The sequence below is a fragment of the Oryctolagus cuniculus genome, chromosome 4, assembly GCF_051225735.1.
Source record: "Oryctolagus cuniculus isolate XC-2025 breed Fujian yellow rabbit chromosome 4, ASM5122573v1, whole genome shotgun sequence".
Classification (NCBI taxonomy): Eukaryota; Metazoa; Chordata; class Mammalia; order Lagomorpha; family Leporidae; genus Oryctolagus; species Oryctolagus cuniculus.
The window spans coordinates 41128119-41149719 of NC_142870.1; the positions used below are offsets into that span (position 1 = coordinate 41128119).

At 36.3% G+C, this 21601-nt stretch overlaps 1 non-coding gene across 1 annotated transcript; it reads left to right on the forward strand.

Annotated features, from left to right (window-relative positions):
- The first annotated feature begins 20162 nt into the window (after nt 1–20162).
- LOC149126958 (signal recognition particle RNA) lies at nt 20163–20453 on the forward strand. The gene has a single exon (XR_016233363.1).
- Nucleotides 20454–21601: the final 1148 nt, after the last annotated feature.

A 21601-nucleotide genomic window follows, 5' to 3' on the forward strand; every position in this document is an offset into this window, starting at 1 on the left:
GAGAGATTTTCTACCTTCACATTCTTCCATAGTGCTGATCATCTTTCACTATTTCTATGTATAATTAGGTATAATTTATAAGGCTGGCCAGCTGATGACACATTCTTTCAGTTTTAACTTGTATTAGAATATCTTTTTCACTTTCACTTATGAAGCAGAGCCTCACTGAGTAAAATATTCTGGCTTGGCAATTTTCTACTTTTCGAGCTTCAATTATATAATCTACATTTTCTCTTTTCCTGTAGAGTTTCTTTGTGCTAGGATGAGCTAGCTGATTCACAACCCAGATTTCATAATGGCAGTGCACCTCACCAACTCAGGCATTCATACTACTGAGACTACCAACTTACTCCTAGTCACAGTGTGTCGATCAGTCCCTCATGATATCCATCCCCAGCATGCAGAGAATCTAAATCTCTGACATCAGACCAATTCTGTGCACAGGAACGCAGCTGTAAGCCAGCCACAATCCATAACCTTATTAGCAGTGGAATTTGCCAACATTCATCGAGGCACAGCACAGTTCCTATGCAACTTCACTGCAAGAAATTTAGCCTGGTGTCTTGGGTGGCTGGAGGGGAGGTTGGTAACATCACTTTCTTCATGAAACATCACCCATACTTCTGTCAGCTCCTTAAGCTGTAGTTGAGGTTAGGTAGTAAAGTGCAATCCTACTTCAGTCAAAGATGTCAGTGCTGGGGCCATGGATGTCTCCTGCCAGCTTACCCAGATAAAATGACATTATGCAGCTGAATGCTAGCTGTGTAGATGCAAGAATGGCTGGCAGCACATGTCAGTGATGGAGTGTCTTTCCTGTTTCCTCATTGTCTAAGAGAGTCTTTATTCTGTTTTGTCAGTTCTCTACAAGAATAATTATCCTAATCATTCTGCTTGGAACATGGAACTTCCTTTGTTTTTCTGGTACTTTCCTGTGGCTGAGGTAAAACTCACTATTCAGCCATCTTGGATACCAATAATCCAACTTTAAAGTAACAAATTGTGTCCCATAAGAACCAAATTAATCTCTTTTAATTAATGACCTAACCACTTCAATGTCCTACCACCCCTCAACATTGCTACATTGGACAGAATTTCAACATGAGTTTCAGGAGGAAATTGTGTTCAAACCAAATAAGGTCTTGATTTCAACATGTGTCCTTCAACATATGAATTAGGGGTACGTTAAACAAACAAAAAAAAAAAAGGAAAGGAAATATCTATACCAGAAGTGCACATGGAAATAAAGGAGCAATGACTGAAGTTTTGTAGCTATCAAGCAATACCAATTATTGCAGATATAAATGAAATGCTAAGAGAAAGAAATGGAAGAGTTTCTCTTCCCAAATATCATGTTTTTGAGTTTTGCACCTCCAGACCAAAGTCTTTAAAGAATACAAAAAAAAATATTGAACATGAATATTTCTAAAACAATAGTGTAGGAAACTTGAGAAATATTATTAGAATTACAAGAAAATTTATAGTTTTAAAGATATATTATAAAATATTTCATTGATATATTTATGTACAACCCATATATCAATCAGTAACATATAAATAGGAAGGATTTGAACAACATCACTGACAAACTGAACACAAGTAGAGAATTGTAAATAACTATTTAAAATTTAGAGTGTAACTTCTCTAAATGTACTGCAATAATATTTAACAATAACAAGAAGCAAGGAAAACACATTTTTTCATAAATTTAAAAACACTCCAAAAAGTCTTAAAATAAATCCTGGAATTAAAATATTTAGAATGATGCATAAAAATCAGTTATGCTGTATCAATCAAATATTTCATTCCTAGATATAGGTTATATTCTTGTATCTGTCCACTGGGAAATTTATATATGGGATCATTTATTGTGCTATTTTTTGTTTGTTTATTAAACATGGACTTTGGGTTCCACATCTAAAAATCTCAGAAGTTACCACTCTAGGCTAACAAGTACAAAACTGAAGAAAATAGATCCATAGATAAATGCGGTTATAGGGCAAATGATACTTTCAGAATTGGAGGGACAAATACGTACATTGAATTACAACTTACCCAGAAAAAAACACATGAGCATAAATCCCCATGACAACCAATGCCAGAGTAAGAAAACCTGAACTGTAATTCATGAATTGCTAGAGGATCAGTGCGGACATGTCTGAGGATTAGAGACTCCAGGGGGATTCAGTAATTTTTTTTGAGTTTTATATCTAGGAGTTCAATAAAGTTCTCACACTAAATATTGGAGAAAAACTTCCTCATACTTCCAATAAGTGAGGGGATAAAAAACCATTCTGAAATACATTAGAGCATTCTGTAATTATTAACATGGTGACTACAACCTAAACTACTGAATTTTTATCAGAGTGTAACTGACCCTGCAGAAGGGAAAAGCATTCTAGCCAGCTTTTTTTTCTCTATGTTGGGGAAGGGAAATATTCAGGTGTAGTCCACAGTAACTCTCCTATCCATCTAAGGGGGAAGCAAGGATTGAGAAAAGGTGTGATGTTCACTACCCATAGCCTCAAGTACTCTTCAAGATTAGGAATGCTTTTCTTTGACCCTTCCAGGAATTCCTTTGATCCTGTACATCAGGCCTCAACTATCAAAAGATTACTTGCCAATTACATGGCAAAAATACAGTTGAAGAGATAGAACAGGTACCAAAAACATACACAGCAAACAGAGAGGGAATAACAAACAAATCTAAGTAATTGCTAAGGATTTGAAAAGATAAAATAGATATTTTGTAATAAAACATGAGAAAGTCAAGAAGATATAGCACTCACTTGAATCACAAAAAAAAAAAAAAAAAAAAAAAAACTTAAAATGTATTGTAGACCTAAACATAAAATACAAAAATGTAAAAATCCTAGAATATAATAGAAGAAAACACTGGTTTGTGAAAAGCATTGGCTTATGAAATTACTTTTTATTTCTAATATTTCAGACTGATTACTCTTTAATATCTCTATCTCTTGGCAAAATTTTTCAACCGTGTCAATTAAGAATTTGTTTAACTCATGGATTTGTTCCTCAATGCTTTTGAATAATCTCATGACCATTCCTTTGAATTCCTTTTCAGGCATGTCACTAATCTCTTTATTTTCACATTCTAATGTTGAAGTGTTTTTGTGTTCCTTTGTGGGCATCATATTCCCCTCCTTGTTCATGTTTCTCATATTTTCATATTTATTTTAAGGCATTTATAGAACCACTTGTTTTTCCTCCTCTGATGGTTTTTATTTTTGGGACATACCTCTGTGGCTTACTAGAGTGTCTGCTCCTTCAGTCAGTATTCAGAGGTGTGTGCTGTGTGGGGCTAACGAGCTCCATTATGTGATTAGGAGTGCTGCAAGAGTGAAGGGTGACACCCAAGTTGGGAATGGTAGATCTCTATTGTCAATGGTGGGGAAAATATGGTCACATCAGCTGGTGTGGTCACTTCCTTACCTCTTCTCTGCCAAAGTGATCAATGCCCAGGGGGAGCCCTCAATGGCTAAACACGCCACCCATGCAGGCACATGAAGCACACAAAGGATCATATTGGTCCTCAGTGTGAGCACAGAACCCTCTGCAATGACCCATCCCAGGCACTCTTGGAACTCTGAAACTCTGAAGCCAAACAGAGTGATTGTGATGAGACCCAGCTACACCCCACACCATATCGTGCAGTCACAACATTACCACTATCATGGTTTTCTGGGCTCAAACAGTGACAGGGAGCAGGGGATCCACTCGGCCTGGTGAGCATCCTCCATCCATGGATAAAGCCAAGTGGTTCTCAGAGCTTACTGCCTGTTGTTGTTCTGTCAAGGTAGTCTGAGTAAAGTCACCTATGGTATAGTGAGGGAAGTGTAGCACCTCACTAGCTTAAGTGGGCACACTGCATCCTGCCAACCTTCCATCCCAGACTCAAATTCAGTAGGGACAATGGATGTATCCTTCAGACAAAAATCTCCTACTCATGCACATGTGAGCTGCTGTTGGCTGCACTCTTCTTATCAAGATGGCATCCCCTCCGTCCTAGTCAACAGGAGCCCTTGTGGGTGGTATGAGAAGCATGCAATGTGTTCTCCCTTAACCTATTAGGTGAGTACCCTGTCTCCCACTTGTGCTACAGACCATACTCAAAGTCGTGTGGACCACAAGGTTCTCTGGTAGGCAATATGAGCATAAGCAAGGGTTTCTACAGATTTCTTTCATTTATTTATAAGGAGATAAATAATTCAATATGTTGAATATAAAATAGAATGGAAAGCCTTAATGAAAAACTTGGTACAGCAGAAGACAGAATAAAAAAATAAGGCAAAATTTAGAAACATATTGGTTAGAACAAAGAAGAAGGAAGAAGAAGGAGGAGGAGGAGGAGGAGGAGGAGGAGGAGGTAGGAGAAAGTGGAGGATGAGGAGGATAATTAGGAGAAAAAACTGAAAACAGTGTTTCAGAAATATGGGATACTATCAAAGGACCTAATACATGTGTCATAGGAATACCTGAAGTTGTGGAAAGAGAGACAGGGTTAGAAATGCTACTCAGTGATATAATAGCAGAAAACTTCTCAGTAAAATGAGGCAGAAAAACTTTGAAAACGAATGTGACATCAAAGTACTGGAAGCACATAGAGCTCCTAATAGACATGCCCAAGAAGAGATCTTCACCACGACATATTAAACCAAATTTCAGCAGTAAAACACAAAGAAAAAATTCTAAAATGTGCACAAGAAAAAGGCCAGATTTTTTTCAGAGCATCTCCAATTAGATTGACAGATGTTTTCTCAGCAGACACCTTATAGGCTAGGAGAGAATAGACATAATCCAAGCCCTAAAAGAAAAGAAAAAAAATTGTCAATCCAAAATACTGTACCTTGTGAAGCTTCCATTTACAGATGAAGTTGCAATAAAGACAACCCATTAGAAACAGAAACTGAAACAAATTTTCAGCACTTGTCCTGCCCTAAAGATATACTAAAGGATGTACTGCACACAGAAAGAGAAAGATAGAATCCCTGTGAATGAATGTGAAAGCAGAAAATTTCCTAGTACAAGCACAAAGGATATCCAAAGCAAATAATGGGAATATTTATGGAAAATGGCAGAACTGAATCATACTTATCAATAATAACCTTGAATGTAAATGACCTAAATTATCCAATCAAAAGATACAGACTGACTAAATGTATTGAAAACAACAATTCAGATATTTGCTGTCTGCAAAAAAAAATACCTCTCCAACAATGTTACTCAAAGACTGAAAAACGTATGATATGATAACAAAGAGCAAAAAAGTGCAGGACTAGCCATCCTGATATCAGACAAAATAGACTTCAACAAAAAAATTGGTAAGAAGACAAGAGTACTATAAAATAATTTTTTTTACAGGAAGAGTGGACAGTGAGAGAGAGAGAGAGAGAGAGAAAGGTCTTCCTTTTTGCCATTGGTTCACCCTCCAATGGCTGCTGGGGCCGGCGCGCTACAGCTGGTGCACCGTGCCTATCCAAAGGCAGGAGCCAGGAGCCAAGTGCTTCTCCTGTTCTCCCATGGGGTGCAGGGCCCAAGCACTTGGGCCATCCTCCACAGCACTCCCGGGCTACAGCAGAGAGCTAGCCTGAAAGAGGGGCAACCAGGACAGAATCCGGTGCCCCGACTGGGACTTGTACCCGGTGTGCCAGTGCCCCTAGGCGGAGGATTAGCCAATTGAGCCATGGCGCCGGCCACTGTATAATAATTAAATGATCAATTCAACAGGAAATTGTGACTAGGTTAAATACAAGATCACTAGGCTATTTGAGACATTTAAGACTCCCCAAGGGTTGATTTGTGGCCTAGTATCAGTTCCATGCTAGAAAATGTTTCATGCAGAGATGAGAAGAATGTATATTATGTAGCTGTTTGTTGAAAAGGCCTTTAAATGCTTGTTAGGTCCAATTACTTGATAGATGTTTCAACTGAGATGCATCTTTACTTATTTTCTGTTTAGATGATCCGTCCATTGATGAGAGTGCTGTGTTGAAGTCAAACATCACTATTGTATAGGAGTCTATCTCTCCCTCTAGGTCTAATAGCATTTGCTGTATTTATTGGGTGGTCTTATGTTGGATGCATATGCATTTATGATTGTTTAGACTAACAAAGGAAAGAGAGAAAAACACAAATAAGTAAAATTAACGATGAAAATGAGATAGTACAACCTACATCACTGAAATAAAAGGCATTATAAGAAACTACTATGAAGAACTATATTTCAACAAACTGCCAAACCTTGAAGAAATGGACAAATTCTTGGATTAATATAACCTCCCTATATTAAATTAAGAAGATAGACAACTTAAACAGACACATAATAGTAATGAGATTGAAACAATAGTCGGCCAGCACCGCGGCTCACTAGGCTAATCCTCCGCCTTGCGGCGCCAACACACCGGGTTCTGGTCCCGGTCGGGGCGCCGGTTTCTGTCCCGGTTGCCCCTCTTCCAAGCCAGCTCTCTGCTATGGCCCGGGAGTGCAGTGGAGGATGGCCCAAGTGCTTGGGCCCTGCACCCCATGGGAGACCAGGAGAAGCACCTGGCTCCTGCCATCGGATCAGCGAGGTGTGCCGGCCACAGTGCGCCAGCTGCGGCGGCCATTGGAGGGTGAGCCAACGGCAAAGGAAGACCTTTCTCTGTCTCTCTCTCACTGTCCACTCTGCCTGTCAAAAAAAAAAAAAAAAAAAAGAAAGAAAGAAAGAAAAAAGAAAAAAGAAAAAAGAAAAAAAAAAGAAACAATAGTCAAAGTTTTCATTGGAGGAAAAGTCCCGGACTTGATATCTTTACTATTGAATTCTACAAAATATTCAAAGTGGAAATAACTCTAATATAGTTCAGATTACCCCGAAATGTTAAGTAGGATGACACTCTCTCAAATGCTTTTTAGAGGCCAGCATTACTTTGACACCAAAACCAAACAAGTACTCAACACAAAATACAACTACAGACCTATATCCTTAATGAATATAGATGCAAAAGATTCTCAATAACACTAGAAAATCAAATCCCTAACCACATCGAAAAGATTATACATCAAAATCAAGTGGGAATTAAACTGGAAAAGCAGAAGTGGTTCAACATTTGCAAGTCAATAAACATAATAAATCACATGAATATTATGAAGAACAAAACTGATATGGTCATCTCAACAGATGCAAAGAAAGCATTTGATAAGATACAGCACACCTTCACAATTAAAAAGAAAACCCTCCACAAATCAGGTATAAAAGGAACATTCCTCAAAATTATGAAAGATTTTATATCACAAACCAACACACAATATCATACCAAAAGGTAAAGCTGAAAGCGTTTCACCTCAGATCTGGAACAAGACAAGAATGTCCACTTTTACCACTTTTACTCAATATAGTACTCGGAGTTTTAGCAAAAGCAAGTAAGTATGAGAAAGAAATAAAAGGCAGCAAATTTGGAAAAGAAGAAGTCAAATTTTCTAACTTTGCAGATGACATGATGTTAAACACCATACCAACAAGGTATTAGATCGAAATAAAGCCTGAAGATTATTCAGGTAAAAACTATCAATGAACCATATTTGAGAGTAAAATAATCTAGACTAATTTGGAAAATAGTTTTAAACTTTTTCAGGTTTGTTCTGAAAAGGGGTGCATAAATTAAATAAACTAATATCTAATTTTTTAACCTAATGACCACATATATTACTTTTGCTGCACATTGTTAATAAAGGCAGATTATTAGACAGAATTTCTTTTTAAGGCTATTGAAATTTTATCACCAACATTGATTTTCATGCACGCTTTAAAAGGTATATTTAGAAACTAAAATCATATATTTGATCAATTCGACAAAAATTTTTTGGTAAATAACATCCAATGATTTCTTTCAATTATTTCTTATATTGTTAAGCTACTCAAATGACAAATAATTTCCTATCTAATTTATTTTTATTGTTGTGTTATCACATGCTTGTCCCTGTTAAACAGCACTTTTTTTTCATCAAATGGATATGCACTACAATATTTTTCAAGATCAATGAAGAATAACTAGGTAACATGAAAATACAATGACATTAGATATTAACTATGAATATTTTCCATATTCTTTGCCTGCATAATTGGCCTCTGTCTAATTAAAAAATAAGTAAAACAATAGAAGGATTCCATGAGGCATGTTGACTCTTTCTAAATAAAATACAATACATGAAATAAATTGCATTTGTGTCAGCTTTGTGGTGCAGTGTGTGAAACTACTGCTTGTGAAATCAACATCCCATATCAGAGGGCCAGGTCTAGTCCCAGCTACTCCAATTCCAATCCAGATTTCTGCTAATGTGCCTGAGATGGCAGAAGGAGATGGATGAAATTTGGGCTCTTACTACCCATGGAAGAGGATGGAATTCCTGGCTTCTGGATTTGTCCTCACCCAGCCCTTGCTGTTGCAGGTACTGCAGGAGTAAACCAGTGAGTGGAAATTTCTCTTTCTGTGTTTTTCTTCTTCCTCTCTCTGTCACTCTGCCTTTTAAATACACACATGTATAACACATACATGGAAATACACATAAACCTTTTAAAAATAAATTACATTATAAAAGTGGTAAAATGTTTTAATCTTCACTATCTCAAAGCATCATTATAAAAGTGTGCAATTTCTTTTAGGACATTAAATTGTTATCTCATTTCTTTTTACCTCATGGAAACAGCAAAGGAGAGATTAATAAAGTAATTAATTTGTCATTTAAGCTATGTAAAATGATGGAGAGTAGGAGTTCCACGTTCATAGCATTCTAGAAAAATCTAACCAAAAAATGACTAAAGTTATTAGTTCACCTTAATAATACACCAGGAGAGTATGTACTGTCATGTATGTATTGAAAATTTAATGAGACTAACTCAAGTGAGTGTGCAGGAAGAGAGAATTGAAACAGAATTGTAAATCAAGAAATTACATTATGCAATGCACTGCAATCTGTAAATGGCTGGATAATAGACTTACTAAGGGAAAACAGAGAAGCAGAATACACCAGTGGTTCATCAACACTGATCTGGGAAATACTTGAGTAAAAAAAAAAAGATGCATTACCTTCAGAATTTTTGTAGGTAATTAAAAGAAGCCATCATAATTGTGCAACACTAGATATTGATACCATCCAACCAAGTTTCCTTTATCTGAATTTATGTGACATGGAATTCTTTTAGTGATAAAAAATATATAGCAGAGCAAAGACTTCACTTTAAAAGCGTGTCTCTCAGAATCTGCATCACTTCATTCAGTACGGGTGGTAGTACTAGATGGTTATGTCTAGCTTTACACATGGTGTTGAATTTCTTAAATAGAAAAGCTTGACGTCAGGTAATGCTTCTGGATAAGATTCTACAGATATAAACAATGACCATAATTAATATTAATAGTGGCCGGCGCTGCGGCTCACTAGGCTAATCCTCCGCCTTGCGGCGCCAACACACCGGGTTCTAGTCCCGGTCGGGGCGCCGGATTCTGTCCCGGTTGCCCCTCTTCCAGGCCAGCTTTCTGCTATGGCCCGGGAGTGCAGTGGAGGATGGCCCAAGTGCTTGGGCCCTGCACCCGCATGGGAGACCAGGAGAAGCACCTGGCTCCTGCCATCAGATCAGCGCGGTGCGCCGGCTGTGGCGGCCATTGGAGGGTGAACCAACGGCAAAGGAAGACCTTTCTCTCTGTCTCTCTCTCACTGTCCACTCTGCCTGTCAAAATATATATATATATTAATAGTATTTGTTATGTCTTAGCAAAACAATGTAAGACTTTTTTATCTGCCATTGGAAGAATTTTGTTCATCATGTGCATAGTACAGAAAACATGGAGCTTTAGGACTGAATATTTAAAATGAGAGTTGTAGTTTTTTAGGTTTGTTGTTGTTGATGATGATGTTGTTACGTATTGTAGGGAAGGCACAATTTTAATGGTATCCTAGATTTTTTGGCCAGGCATGGGAATTAAATTGACCCTGGCAAAAACCAGATCAACAGAAGAAAGTATCAGGCATGGGAGTTAAACTGACCCTGACAAAAACCAGATCAATAGAAGAAAGTATGCAACATTATTTAATACAAGCTTTACATGGCATGGGGGCCTTCATAAGAAAATGAAGCCTTAAATCTACAGTTCTCTGAAAATACTTACCTACAGAGTTGGTCAAAGAGTAATTAGTCACGGAAATATGACAAGGCAAATGTGCTTGAGATAGGTGAAAAGGTGACTAGGAAAATTAAGGCTAATTTAACAAGGCTTGTTTGCAGAGTATTTGCTTGGCTACAATTTCTTTGTTAAGAAAAATAGTAATAGTTTGGTCTAGGGTGTATATCTTTCACATGACAATTTTTCTTCCTTTTAAGAGGGAACATCAGATTGTCCCTGTATATGGTGTATTTGAAGTTCTTTACATTTAAAATATTCAATATATCCAAGCATCAAATGTTAAGGTGGTATATTCTGAACTCCTTTGATATCATTTTATATTTTTAACTGTATCTTCCCTCTGTAATGTGATCTCCATGACAATAAATATCTGTCATCTATATTAAAGTGATATCAATGTTTGTCAGCTAAGAAATAAATATGAAAAATTTGAAATAAACTATATAAACAAAGGAAAACAATGTGTAAAGGTGCTAATTAACAGGCTTAAATAAACCAAATAGAAATTTATCTTCTAATTAAGGTAATCTTCAATAAGCTCCTATTCAATTGCTTTATGTAAGCATTAAATTACCATAGCATAGAGATTTTGCTTGGGTCATTTAGTTTTTTTTTTTTTTTTTATTCTTATGAGAGTAAGAAAAATGGTTGCTAGATTATCATTAGGGCTGAATGGTTTTCCTTGGCTATGGGACAGCAAAAAAGAAATCATTATCCATTAGTACTTTTCAAGAGACTTAGAAAACCTTATAAACCCTGGGCTGAATAGTTGCTGATGATGAGGAGGCAAATCTGGTATGCATAGAGAAATAAATCCAATACTCAGCAATCAATACTCAGGAACACTTGTCTTGAATTCACAAGTAGATTTCAGAAAACATTATCAAAATGTACATAAGGTAAATAAGTAGAGCTTTCCCAAGCCCTGCAATGGTTCAATACACAGGCATAGCACATTGAAATTTCTCCCTCTGATCTAATTTGAAAGATGTGAAGAAATCACAAAAATGACAGAAAAGAAAGAAATTTCAAAAATCACAATTATTTTTAAAATAAACTCATTTATAGTTGAGTTTATATTAGGCAAATTAGTCTACTCTAACAAAATAACAAAGTTGAACTAATAAAGATGATGTTTGTCTAGTTAAAGGTAACTCAAAAAAGCCAAAAGTAAAAACAAGATTCAGGGCAGAATGAGAATCATTTGGAAATACACTAAACTGTAACGATGAATTTAACAACTGCTTTTCAATGTGAGAATAAAAGTTTAATGTTTGTAGTTCTTATTAATTATACAATATTGTCTTTCTAAGTTTTTTAAATGTTATAAGAGGATGTTCTATTTATTTATTTATTTATTTATTTATTTGACAGGCAGAGTGGACAGTGAGAGAGAGAGACAGAGAGAAAGGTCTTCCTTTGCCGTTGGTTCACCCTCCAATGGCCGCCGCAGCCAGCGCGCTGTGGCTGGCGCACAGTGCTGATCCGAAGGCAGGAGCCAGGTGCTTCTCCTGGTCTCCCATGGGGTGCAGGGCCCAAGCACTTGGGCCATCCTCCACTGCACTCCCTGGCCACAGCAGAGAGCTGGCCTGGAAGAGGGGCAACCGGGACAGAATCCGGTGCCCCGACCGGGACTAGAACTCGGTGTGCCGGCGCTGCAAGGCGGAGGATTAGCCTAGTGAGCCACAGCACCGGCTATTTCTTAGTATTTAATTTTAACATGATGCATGTCCAAACATGATTATAAATGATAAGAATTTTTTTTTTTTTAAATCAGATATGTTCACATTAGGCAAACTACTCTTCTTTTTTATTATTTTATTATTTTATTTATCTATTTATTTGAAAGTTATTTATTTGAAAGTTATTTATTTGAGTTACAGACAGTGAGGGACAGAGAGACAGAGAGAAAGGTCTTCCTTGTGTTGGTTCACTACCCAAGCAGCTGCAACAGCCAGAGCTGCGCTGATCCGAAGCTAGAAGCCAGGTGCTTCCTCCCGGTCACCCATGCGGGTGCAGAGGCCCAAGCACTTGGGTCATCCTCCACTGCTTTCCCAGGGCACAGTAGAGAGCTGGACTGGAAAAGGAATGACCAGGACTAGAACCGGTGCCCATATGGGATGCTGGCGCCACAGGCAGAGGATTAACCAAGTGAGCCAGGGCACTGGCCCAGTTTTAGATATTCTTACCACAACATATACAGGACAACCTAGTGCGCCATGTTGCTGGACCCCAAACTACTCTGCTGACCCCACTGCAATTGAAAACAAAGCAATTGATGTCTTTCTAAAGTTTTGCATCTCCATATATTTTCTTTTTTTTTTTGAAGATTTATTTATTTATTTGAAAGATGGAGTTACACAGAGAGGTAGAGATGGAGAGTGAGATTTTCCATCTTCTGGTTCACTCCGCAGATGGCCACAATGGACAGAGCTGTGCCATTCTGAAGCCAGGAGCCAGGAGCTTCTTCTGGATCACCCATGTGGTGGCAAGGGCCCAAGCACTTGGGCCATCCTCCACTGCTATCCCAGGCCACAGCAGAGAGCTTGATTGGAAGAGAAGCAGAAAGGACTAGAACCGTTGCCCATATGGGATGCAGACACTTCAGGCCAGGGCTTTAACCCACTGTGCCACAGTGCTGGCCCCGCATCTCCATATATTTTCATTAACTCCATACAGATCTCTCAAATATTAAATCACTAACTTAATCAAATTAAACTTCACTATCCAAATCATATTTAATCAGTGATATTTATTAAGGGTGAAAATGTGCAAATACATCAAAGACTGAAGAATATGTCTGATTCATTTTTCAATGAATCCATACAAATAAAGAAGTATCCACCAGTATGCCTGATGTAATTTTCTAATTTGTATTGCACGCCTACCTACAAACATACCTTCTATAAAAGTGAAAAATTTCCTTTTACTCTAAGTTCATAAAAATATACCTTAAAGACATTTAAAATAAATTTGGGCTTCATACAGAACTCCACATTTTCAAGTCTGTCTTCATTTTTCATAATCATCCTGCTTGCTTTTCAATTAGTTGAGGTTACACAGTTTCATTTAATATTTGAATTATTCAGTTTAATTAAAGTAACAAATTCATACTTAAATGTGCTCAAAGGGGTAGAAAAATTAATTGCAATTTAGAATGTAACATTTAAAAAACTATGTCCTCCAACAGTCTGGAACTTAAAAATATTTGGGTTAAAATTTGAAAAGTTATTCATTTGAAGCTAAAGAATTATTATATCAGGTTTACAAATATCAAACATTATTGTTGATACATTACTTGATAATACCATAATATCTTTGATTTGTCTACAAAGTGAAGTAAACAGGGAAGACATAGCCAGGGTCAAAGCAATAATAAAAAAGCTAAGAAATATAAATATTGTAGCATTGTAAACTATTTTAAAAAATAGATAATAGTAAAGCTTTTGTTTTATTTAGAAATGAATTTACAGATCAATAGCCCAACACGTGAAAGAGTTCAACAATTAAAATCTCACTATGACACAAGCCTGTATTTAGAATTCTTATCAAATAGTTACTGTGTAAGTCATTTTGCTTGAAATGTCACAATTATTACTAATTTTTTATATTTTAAAAGATTGATGGAATATTTGTTTTTGTTTTTTTTTTAGAATGGGAGGTTCTTATAAAATACAAATTGAATAACATTTTTGTGTTAATAATTATATTTGTCATTTGTTATTTAACCTTAACAGACTCAGATCAATTGCACTTGCACCATTATATTAATTTTAGAGATTAGGAAGTGAAGGAAGAGAAAATGGAAATTACTTCCTTATGTACACATATCTAATTAGATAGAAATACAAATCTAACTTTATAATTCATATCTACTTGTTACAAACAGCTATGCCACATTTAGAATTCTATTTACTCTTGATTATATGGTGATTATTTATAGTGAAAAATAGAAACCTTAGTTTTTACTAAAGGGAAGTAAAAATTATTAATTTTATTGTCAGTTCATCTTCCATATATAATAACATTCATAAAATTAAATACTTTAGTGTTTCTTTCAATAGCAGTTGGAGCTTTTAAAAATGACCATTCTCAGCCTCTGATACTGCTTCTGATTTACTTTATTTTTTCACCTATTAATCTCTCAATAACTAGAAGGCATTATGTAATCAATATGTTTACCCAGTGATTTACTGTCAGTGTTGCCATGTCCACATCCCATAAATACAAGCTGCTATCAACTCACTAATATTCCTAATAAGCTATATCATCTTGTAATGATGAAATTATAGTAATTTATATGAGTAGTGTTTTGTCTATTGTTCATTCATTTTCTATTGACCAGATTCACGTTCTACGGAAAATTATTTAAGTGATCTGTCAATTTATGACAATATCTAATTCTTGTCTTCTGGAAATAAAAATATTAAGTTTTTGCTCAGATAATCATGAATATTTCTTCTCAATTGACAGTGAAAAGAAAAGAAACATAAATAAAGCGGCCTTTTTGAGGCTTTCATGTGACTGTTCTCAGAACACCCAATCCACACATAAATGTTTACAAAACGTGCTTTGCCTTTTAAACATTTTTATTTATTTGAAAGGCAAAGAGATATAAGAAGAAAGTGAAAGACAGATATTCCATCCACTGGCTCATTCTCCAAATGCTCATAACAGTTGAAAACTGAAACCAGCAGCCAGAAACTCCATATTATTCTCCCACGTAGGTAACAGGGAGCCAAGTACTAGAGTGGGCATCTTCTATCTCCTAAGGTGGGCATCATCCACAAGCTGGATTAGAAGCAGAGGTGGTCCTTGAGTCTGTGTCAACTGTTAAATCAACTATGGGAGTCACTGTGCACTTGTTCCCATGTAGGACCTCTGCCCTAAGTGATTGTACTATGCAAATTCATGGTAAAACTTGTCTTCAAGCAGTACTTTATACTTTGTGGGTGCAAACTGTTGAAATCTTTACTTACCATAGAGTTGATCTTCTGCATCTAAAGATAATTAAAAATTAATCTTAATAAAGAATGGGATGGGAGAGAGAGTAGGAGGTGAGACGGTTTGGGGGTAGGAGGGTGGGTGTAGGGGAAAGAACCACTATAATCCAATAGTTGTACCTATGAAATTTGTATTTATTAAATAAACCTTTCTATAAAACATAACGTTGTATACTGATGTTGACAGCTTTCCTAAGTGGGCATTACATGTTGCTTGTTCCTACATTTTGGTGACTTACTGTAATTATACTCCAACAAGAGCACTGTGCACCACACATCAAGGAGACCCTTCAAGGACTTGAATCCTGCAGTAAACTTTTCCTAGCCTCTCATACTTTCTCTTGAAACTGGGCTGGAAGTTGGCATGGTGACATAGCTCTTTCATTCTCCACACCTCCAAAATCAGATTGGCAGATGACATCAAAGTCTGCCCCTGGTATGAGATGCACCTGTCTCTGCTTGAACTATGGCAGTAGCCTTGGAGTACTTTGTTGATTGGAGGCAGGGAAATTATCCTGAGGTAGTCTTAGATTGTGAGATGCTCAAGAGTGCCCTTAAGTTCTTCCCTGAATCAATTTTTCTCTGGATAATCATATCCAAACCATAGCATCTGCATGTATGAAATAATTTAGTAAATAAGCCATTCGTTCTATTGCTTGTAATACTCAATCTCTGTTGTTATTCAAGTTTCTCCTGCTAATATCAGCATACGTTGTATTAATTTTATTTCCTAATATAAAATAAATAATCTTTACATTGTTAGACTTTTCCTTTATTGGAAACATGTAAAGTTATGTTTTCTGTAAATTCATTTTAAATAACAAATATCTAATTTAATGTATTTGAAAATCTAAATGAAACGATGTTACCTGGCTTCTATATATTTTATTTGAATACTTGAATTTGAACTCTCTGAATATTTTGAAGTGCTCAGCAATATTTTGTATAGAAATAGATAGAACCCTTATGTGAGATATTAAAAGAAAGTCAACACATATATTCATAACCAGATTTCCTCTAGCTTTACAATACTTTGGAAATGAATTTCATAACCTGCTATTGTGCAATATGTGTGTTGTCACATAGGTGAAATTATAAATTAGAGGACCACTGTGCTGTGTCCAGCCTTACCTTTCTGAGCTTCTACATTAGCCCTCACAATTTCCATTTACCACTGAAGTTATGTTGATCCTTAATTTGAAAATTACTTTTCTTTCAACTAGTTATTATTATTATTATTGTTATCATTATCATCATCATCATTCCTTCCAATTCTTATCCCTACAGATTCAGGATTTTTATGGGGGTTTGTCTGGATTCCCTCTCCCCGCCTTCTATGGAAGGCTTTTCTCCCTTGCTGTGCTTTTATATCTGGTAGAAGTTTTTCAACATTGATGGCATGGCTTTGACTCATTATTATTTCAGAGCTGATGTCTATGTGTTATTTCCCTTTATCGTTTGCCTTTACCCATTTATCAAATACATCTGTTCAGACCCAGTTGTAATGCTCACCTTGAGTTGTTAAGTCATTTAAAGACTTGTTACCAACAAGAATGATATATTGGAACTTTGTAATCAATCTACAATATTTGTGGAAAAAAGTGTTGATCATTATTTATAAAAGTAATGTTTACAGGAGCTGGTAAAGCCTCCACCTGCAGTGCCAGCACCCCATCTGAGCACGGGTTAGAGTCCTGGTTGCTCCACTTCAGGTCCAGCTCTCTGCTATGGCCTGGGAAAGCAGTAGAAGATGGCCCAAGTCTTTGGTTCCCTGCCACCTGCATGGGAGACCAGGAAGAAGCTCCTATTTCTTGGCTTCAGATAGGCCCAGCTACAGCCTTTGTGGCCATTTGGTGAGTGAACCAGCACATGGAAGACTTCTCCCTCTGTCTCTGTCTCTCTGTAACTCTGCCTTTCAAATAAATAGATAAATCATGAAAAAAAGTTGATATATGATAAGGAAATGAAAGTATTAATTATACTGGTTTGATTGGAGATATATGTCTCTCTGTACTCTAGAAATATATAAAATTAATATGCTAATCCAAATTTTAAAAAATGTTTAAGAAAACAAAAGGAAAGGAAAAATACACTAAATATTTATATAAATATTTATATATTTATATAAATATATATTTATATTTATATATTTATATAAATATTTATAAAAATATTTATATATTTATATAAATGCACTGACTACATTAAGAATAGCTTATATGTGAATAAAATAAAACTTCAAGAGCCTAATATTATTGTTGTTTTTTTGTATTTTATAGATTTATATGCTCTTAATTACCTAAACATAGACATTTTATTAGTATATTTTTCCTAATTTTAGTTGCATACATACAATTCTGTAAAACATAAGTAAACAGGATTTGATATGTTCACTGGGGATTGAATAATATTTTTATATATAAATTACTTTTTGATCAAATTTTTAAAAATATATCTATCTTCATGTATTATGACTATTTTCCCAACATACTATGACACTTTTTGTTTTAAATATTAGGATTTTATTTTAATTGCAACTCCTTATTCACTATTCTAGTGTTATTTATGTAATTTTATTCAACATTTAAAGTGGTATTTCCATTCAACACTATTTGCAGAAAACAGTTACCAACTGTTCTTACTCTACTAACTAGATAATTACTATTTAACACTGACCTGTCTTCTTTTCATTAAACACCTACTCATTTGCTTAATGTAAATAGTATGGAAATTAAAGATGCAAGTTACTTAAAAATTAGTTTATGAGTGCAATGAATTGAGACCAAGTAAAACAACATATCTAGCATGTCTTGTTGCATTTTAAAGCAAATGTTTTCCTTATTCATTAAATTCAGAATAAAACAGAATTTTTAAATTGCACTTTTAATTAATGTATTATTTGATTTCCTTACATATTAGTGAAAGTAGAATTAAATAATAGCTCAAATCTCATTTGAAAAGCAACATTTTGTTTTTCATTTATGGATTTAAAGCATTCAAAACTGAACATTCTTATAGGTTCAAAAAAAGTTAAACTACTGAACTCCTCATATTTAATTTGGTCAATTTTTTTTAAACTTTTATTTAATGAATATAAATTTCCAAAGTATAGAATATGGATTACAATGGCTTCCCCCCCATAACGTCCCTCCCACCCGCAACCCTCCCCTTTCCCACTCCCTCTCCCCTTCCATTCACATCAAGATTCATTTTCATTTCTCTTTATATACAGAAGATCAGTTTAGCATACATTAAGTAAAGATTTCAACAGTTTGCTCCCACACAGAAACATAAAGTGAAAAATACTGTTTGAGTACTAGTTATAGCATTAAATCTCAATGTTCAGCACACTAAGGACAAAGATCCTACATGAGGAGTAAGTGCACAGTGACTCCTGTGGTTGACTTAACCAATTGACACTCTTGTTTATGGCATCAGTAATCACCATAGGCTCTTGTCATGAGCTGCCAAGCCTATGGAAACCCCCTGAGTTCACTGACTCTGATCATATTTAGACAAGGTTGTAGTCAAAGTGGAAATTCTTTCCTCCCTTCAGAGAAAGGTACCTCCTTCTTTGATGACCTGTTCTTTCCACTGGGATATCACTCGCAGAGATCTTTCATTTAGGTTTTTTTTTTTTTTTTTTTTTTTTTCCCCAGAGTGTCTTGGCTTTCCATGCCTGAAATACTCTCTTGGGCTTTTCAGCCATATCCGCGTGCCTTAAGGGCTGATTCTGAGGCCAGAGTGCTGTTTAGGACATCTGCCATTCTATGGGTCTGCTGTGTATCTCACTTCCCATGTTGGATCATTCTCTCCCTTTTTGATTCTATCAGCTAGTATTTGCAGACACTATTCTTGTTTATGTGATCCCTTTGGTTCTTAGTCCTATCATTATGATCAATTGTGAACAGAAATTGATCACTGGGACTAGTGAGATGGCATTGGTACATGCCACCTTGATGGGATTGAATTGGAATCCCCTGGTATGTTTCTAACTCTACCGTTTGAGGTAAGTCAGCTTGCGCATGTCCCGAATTGCACATCTCTTCCCTCTCTTATTCCCACTCATATTTAACAGGGATCACTTTTCAGTTAAGTTTCAGCACTTAAGAATTGTGTATTGATTATAGTATTCAACCAAAAGTATTAAGTAGAACAAACAAACAAAAATACTAAGAGGGATAACATATCAAGTTGCTCATCAACAGTCAGGGTGAGGGCTGATCAAGTCACCATTTCTCATAGTGTTCATTTCACTTTAACAGTTTTCCTTTTTGGTGCTCAGTTAGTTGTCACCTATCAAGGAGAACAAGTGGTATTTGTCCCTTTGGGATTGGCTTATTTCACTCAACATAATGTTTTCCAAATTCCTAACAGGGATCACTTTTCAGTTAAAATTTAAACACCTAAAATAATTGTGTGTTAATCACAGAGTTCAACCAACGGTACTAGAACCAAAAAAAATACTAAAATGGATAAAGTATTACATTGTACATCAACCATCAGGACAAGAGCTGATCAAGTCACTGTTTCTCAATTTTTAACAAATAAACTTATCTATTATACACAGTTCTACACTGAAATATTTTTGCATCACATTTCTTCTTTTTTGCTTATAATAGATGCATGTTTGCATTTACTTTAATTCAGAATAATGATTATATGTCAATGTAATCTTTTGTAAATCCTAGGAACATACCATATTTAAAAAATTCTGTCCAATAAATAATATTAAGCCTTTTGCTATATAGAATAAGATCATGCATAAATAGAATTAATTTTTAATTTTCAAATATGTCATCATACTTTTCTTTGTTTTTTCATCTCAAATACAGGCAACAACCAGGACTTGACCAAGCCCAAACCAGGTGCCAGCAATTCCATCCTGGTCTCCAACGAAGTTGGCAGGAAACCAAGTACTTCAATGGGCACCTTTTGCCTCCCAGGCTGTGCAATATTAGGAAGCTGGAATTGAAAGGATAAAATAGCCGGGCGCGGTGGCGCGTGCCTGTAGTCCCAGCTACTCGGGAGGCTGAGGCTGGAGGATCGCTTGAGTCCAGGAGTTCTGGGCTGTCATGCGCTATGCCAATCAGGTGTCCACACTAAGTTTGGCATCAATATGGTGACCTCCCGGGAGCGGGGGACCACCAGGTTGCCTAAGGAGGGGTGAACTGGCCCAGGTCGAAAGGATAACGAACTCAAATCTAGGCACTCTAATATGCAATGCAGGCATCCCAACTGGCTAATAGCTGAGCCAAAAACATACCCCGTTATCCTTGCTGTGAATTTTCCCTGAGAATATAGGCATTTAATATACATACACAATTTACCTACTGTATGAACCTAGTGTGATATGACTGTAAGTATCTGAGACACATCAGCCTTTTTGTCCTGTAAATTACCCAAAGGTCAGCCCAAATATTATAGAATAAACAAAATCATAAGATAGGGGTCAGTATTGTAGCAAAGCTGGTTAAGATGCTGCTTGTAGTGACAGCATTATGGCGTACTGGGTAAATTTGCCGCCTGCAGGTCGGGCATCACATATGGGCACCAGCTTAAGTACTGGCTGCTCCATGTCCAATCTAGCTCCCTTGTAATAGCCTGGCAAGTATTTGAGTCCTGTTTCCCAGGTGGGAGGCCTGGAAGCTCCCGGCTCCTGACTTCAGCCTGGTCCAGATCCAGCCATTGTAGCTATCCGGGAAGATAGCATCTCTCTCTCTCTCTCTCTCTCTCTCTCTCTCTCTCTCTCTCTCTCTTTCTTTAACTCTGACTTTCAAATCAATAAATAAATCTTTAAAAAATGATGCTTGCAGTGCCAACATACCACACCTGAGGGCTATCTGGAATTTCAGCTTCTCAGCTTCCTGCTGATGCTCATGGGAAAGCAGCTGATTATCATTCAAGTCATAGAGCCCCCACCACCCATGTGGAGACCATTGTAGCCTGGCTCAGACCTGGCAGTTCCAGCAACTTCCAAAATGAACCAACTGATGGAAGATCTTTTCCTCTGTCTTTCTCTGTCACCCTAACTTACAAATTAAATGAATGAATAAATGACTCTTTAAAAATAAGAAAAAAAAAATAAAAAATTAAGATAACATACCACACTTATAGGAGTCACTGTGCACTTACTCCTCATGTAGGATCTTTGTCCTTAGTGTGCTGTACATTGAGATTTAATGCTATAACTAGTACTCAAACAGTATTTTTCACTTTGTGTTTCTGTGTGGGAGCAAACTGTTGAAATCTTTACTTAATGTATGCTAAACTGATCTTCTGTATATAAAGAGAATCGAAAATGAATCTTGATGTGAATGGAAGGGGAGAGGGAGTGGGAAAGGGGAGGGTTGCGGGTGGGAGGGATGTTATGGGGGGAAGCCATTGTAATCTATAAGCTGTACTTTGGAAATTTATATTCATTAA